We start from the raw sequence: 5141 nt of genomic DNA, 5'->3' as shown, positions 1-5141 counted from the left end.
ATTCAGGTCTTCCTGACTTCGGGCTTGGAACTCTACCTACTGCACCATCTAGCTGCCTACATTTACATATAACCCTTTTCAATTGCTCAAATTTACCATTTTAGGTTTCTCTTGATCTTCATGTTTGTATTTCAATATTCTTGTTCAGTTCTTGTCTTTTTATCAGATATGTTCCAAACTCCTCTGTTCTATTAAAAATCTATTCCCCCCTCCTCCTAGCTGCAGGATTATACTCAGCTTTGCTGGAAAATTGTTCCTGATTGTAAGTCTATGCCATTTGCCTTTTAAAATATTGCATACCAAGATTTCCTTCGATTTTTAGTAGAAACTGTCAGGTCCTGACTGTGGTGTCTTGGCATTTGAATTGCTCCTTATTGAATGCTTGTAGCATTTTTCCTTTGACAAAGGAGCTTTGGATTTTGGTTATGACATTTCTGGGATTATACTTTCCAGGCTTTTATTCTGGAGGTGATTAATAGATTCTTTCTGTCTTACATTGTCCTATGGTTTTAATATATTTGGAAAGTTTTCATTTATGATTTCTTGAGAGTACAGACTTTTAAAAGTCATAGTTTTCAGGGAGTACAATTGTTCTTAGATTATCTTTTCTTTGCATCTACTTAAAACTGTGAGTAAGCAGTATCTGTAACAGGGATAAGCTAGAAGCCTTTCCAATAGGATCGGGAGTGAAACAAGGATGCCCATTATCATCAACATTTTTAAATATTGTATTAGAAATGCTAGCAATAGCAATAAGAGAGGAAAAATAAATTGAAGGTATCAGAATGGGCAATAATGTCATAAAACTATTTTTATAAATGATATACTTAGAAAATTCTAGAGATTTAACTAAAAGATTACTTGAAATAATTAATAATTTTAGCAAAGTAGCAGGATATAAAATAACCCCACATAAATCATAAGCATTTCTATGTATCACCAGCAAAACCCTGCAAGAAGAGATAGTAAAAGACATCTTTTTTAAAATAGCTATAGACAGTGTAAAATGCCTAGGAGTATACCTGCTAAGATAAACCCAAGGACTACATGAACATAATTATAAAAAACTTTTTATACAAATAAAATCAGATCTAAATAATTGGAGAAATGTTACTAGGTCATGAATACACAGAGCCAATGTAACAAAAGTGACAATTCTACCTAAACTTATCTACTTATTCAATGCCATCTCAATTACATTACCAAAAAAAATATTTTATTGAGCTAGAAAAAAACAACAAAATTCATTTAAAAGAACAAAAGATAAAAAATATTGAAATAATTTTGATAGAAAATGTATAGGAAGGAGATTTAGAAGTATTAGATCTTAAACTATATCCCACATGTACAAAAATATTTGTAGCAGCTCTTTTTTATGGTGGCCAAGAATTGAAAATCAAGGGGATGCCCATCAATTGGGGAATGGCTAAATAAGTTGTGATATATTAATGTAATGGAATACTATTGTGCTACAAGGATTGATGAGTAGGTGGATTTTTTAATATTAAAAACAAATTTTATTTTTTCATAAGAACAATTTTACTGCCAAAGTGAGTCAATGATATCAAATGAGTACTGTCATCTTCATTAAGAAAATTCTATTTCTTGGAAGAGCTGTCCGCAGGTGACCTCAGAGTATATATTAGTACCTTTATCTGGAAACAATTTATCAGACCAGAAGCCATGGGTTTCCTCTTTCTAGATGTACTCTTGGAGAGCCTGAGCTATGAAGAGTTTGCCCAAGTTCTGTGCAGTGAGCTCTTTGATGTTTTGGTAGTAAGTATTAATTTGGCCTCCAATAAGGAGTGAATCCCTCCTAGCAGGAAGCTGAGAGGGATTGAAGAATTTGGACATGTCCTCTTCAGGGAGAGGAGGTTCTCCTCTGCTGTAGCTTCTCCTGCTGACAGCGTTGCTGCTTACTGGTGTTTCACATATAGGTGTTATATTTAACAATATCCTAGCTCATTTCATCCACTCTGTCCTTCAATAATTGCAGGCTCTTCCCCAGATGATTACTGCTGACTAGACTAAGCAATTCGTGTTTATCTGCCATAGCTGATTTCTTTTCTAGTTCCCACATTAGTACTTTGATCAGATGTGAATTTTTAGTTATAATCGGCACTTCTTCAAACATGCTCAAAGGTGATATTTGCCTTTTTCAATGCTTCAGGAGAAAAATCTTTCTCTTTACAAACTTCCATCAGTTTAGGAGTCAGCCTGTATGCCTTCAATGATAGAGACCCTTGAGCAGTTTTGATGGGATCATAAATGAGAACTACAGGCTCTTCAATTGCATGTTGGTAACTGAATTCAGAATCCAGGAAAGCACGGGTGACAAAAGAGCCATAGTATATAGACTGGTACCAACCAACATGAAGATGACCAATATTTATGCAAAGAAGACTGTGCATCATTTCCATTTGATATTGGACTGCATGAAAATCGGCATCATCCTCTGCATGTTGGGGAAAGGGAAAACAATTGGTGATTTCAAGTCTGTCTTCCACCACCAGACCCAGAAGTACTCCCTGGACAACTTCATTCCCCTAACCTTCATCTTAGTAATGTTTAATTATTTTCAAAACAGCCAGGCTGTCTATCTGCACTTACTTTACAGTAGACTCTCCCAGGCTCCCTTTGCCTTTTCCTTTGCCCGAGGATGTGCCAGTTGTAGGAATCAAACTGGTGGAACCAGAGTTGGTACTTTCTTTATGGGATGCTATCTTAGTGGAAGGACCAGAGGAAAGAGTGAGCAGGTGGATTTTAGAAAAACATGGAAAGACATAAACTAATGCTAAGTGAAGTGAGCAGAACCAGGAGAACATTGTACACAGTAGCAGCAATACTGTACAATGATCAACTTTGATAGACTTAGCTCTTCTCAGCAGTACAATGATCTTAGACAATTCCAAGAGACTCATGATGGAAAATACTATCCACATGCAGGGAAAGAATTGATGGAGTCTGAATGCAGATCAAAGCACATTATTTTCACCATTTTTTTTTCCTTTCTCGCATTTTTTCCCTTTTGTTCTGATTCTTCCTTCACAACGTGACTAATATAGAAATGTTTAATATTGTTGTACTGTATAGCTTATATCAGATATCTTGGGGAGGGAGGGAGAAAAAAATTTGGAACTCAAAATCTTATAAAGTGAATGTTGAAAACTTTACATGTAATTGGAAAAAAATTAAATACTATTAAGTGTGTGTGGGGGAAATGAGTTGGTTGATTTTAGAAAAACATGGAAAGACTTGCAAGAAAAATGAGCAGAACTAAGAGAGCACTGTATACAGTTACAGCAATATTGTTCAAAGAATAACTGTGAATGACTAAGTTATTCTTAGTATTTTGAATGCTCAAGTCAACTACAAAGGACCTATGAAGGAAGATGCAATTCACCTCCAGAGAAAGAATTGATAAATAGAAGTATACATAGAATGGTTTTATACACACACGTGCACATACACACATATTTGTGCATGTGTGTGCATGTATATATACATATACACACATATACATACATATATACATTCATACATGCTTACATATGTATGTATGTGTGTGTATATATATATATATATATATATATATATATATATATATATATGTATTTGTGTCAAATGGTATCCTTCTCTATTGCAGGATGGAGAGGGAGGAAGAAGGACTGTTCAGAACTTAAAATGTAACAATAAATAAAAAAATTTTAAATTATCTTTCCTTGCTATATTTCCAAGTCAGTTATTTTTATGTCATATATCTAAGATTTTCTTCTATTTTTTCAGTCTCTTGAAATTTTCTATTATTTCTGGCTATCTCATGAATCATTGATTTCTGCTTGGTCTGTTTCTAGTTTTCAGGAATTCTTCTACTTATGCAAGGCTTACCACTTTCCCTTCTAGCTATTTATTCTCTTTCCAATTCTTTCTGCCAGAGTTTTTATTTAATTTTTAATCTCTTGTTTAATTTCTTCTAGGTATTCATGTGGTACTTGTGGAAAATCCTTGTTTTTTCCCCCTTCTCATTTTCTGCTTGTAGTTCTTATAAAGTTACTATCTCCTTTGAGACTGGATTTTATTGCTGTAGAGGACAATATCATCCTCACAGTCCCTCAGGCTTGCAACCCAGGAGTCATCCTTGCTTGACTCCTCACTATTTCTCACCTCTATATCCAATCTTGCTTAGTCCTATTGATTTCACTTTTGCAGCATCTCTCAAATATTCCCCCTTCTCACCTCTGACACTGCCACCACTGTGGTGTAGACCCTCATCATTTCAGTTCTGGACTATTGCAGTTGCCTGCTGTTGGGTCTGCCTGCCTCAAGTCTCTTCTCACTCCCATCCTGCATTCAGTCACCAAAGTGATTTTCCTAAAGTGTAGGTCTGACCATGTCAACCCCCTACTCAATAAACTCCAATAGTTCCCAATGTGAGGAACCAAAGAAGGAATTCTATTTCTATAGGATTAAAGCTACTCCCAGCTTTGAGAGATAACAGGATGTAAGTGAAAGGTGACTGGTTCTAATCAGAGCTGTGACCTAGCAGAGCCAGGTTTCTGATTAAGTAAAAGGTCAGAAGCTTATATGCATGCTGTTTGAGGGGGAACATATCAAGGAGGAAAACAAGAAGTGGGAAGTTCAGGAGGTTGCATCTAGCCAATGGAAAGCAAGGGGGAAATTTGAGTTGGGAACTGCATAAAAAGCACTGTGTTTGTCTGAGCAAGCTTCCTCCATTAGAGAGTTCCCCATTCAGAATGAATGTAAAATAAATCTAATGAGAGCTTTTCTGGCTTCACAATGAGCATTTTCTTTCTAAAGCATGCATGCTTCTCACACCAATTACCTCAAATACAAGTACAAACTCTTCTGTTTGACATTCAAAGCTCTTTATAACCCAGCTCTCTCTTACCTTTCCAGTCTCTTTATGCCTTACTCCTTGCCACATTCTCTTTGATCCAGGGATATTGACCTCCTGGCTGTTCTATGAACAGGATATTCCAGGTATTTTCTTTGCCTGTCCTCTGTACCTAGAATGCTGTCCCTTCTCAACTCTGCTTACTGACTTCCCTGGCTTCCTTTAAGGGCCAACTAAAATGCCATCTTTACAGGAAATCTTTCCCAACCCCTCTAAATTATAGTGT

At 35.9% G+C, this 5141-nt stretch overlaps 1 pseudogene; it reads right to left on the bottom strand.

Moving 5' to 3' along the window:
• Positions 1–1698: 1698 nt before the first annotated feature.
• Positions 1699–4272, bottom strand: LOC140523051 (eukaryotic translation initiation factor 3 subunit H pseudogene; annotated as a pseudogene).
• Positions 4273–5141: the final 869 nt, after the last annotated feature.

Source organism: Notamacropus eugenii, chromosome 2 (genome assembly GCF_028372415.1).
Source record: "Notamacropus eugenii isolate mMacEug1 chromosome 2, mMacEug1.pri_v2, whole genome shotgun sequence".
Classification (NCBI taxonomy): Eukaryota; Metazoa; Chordata; class Mammalia; order Diprotodontia; family Macropodidae; genus Notamacropus; species Notamacropus eugenii.
This window is presented reverse-complemented; position numbering and strand designations above follow the sequence as displayed.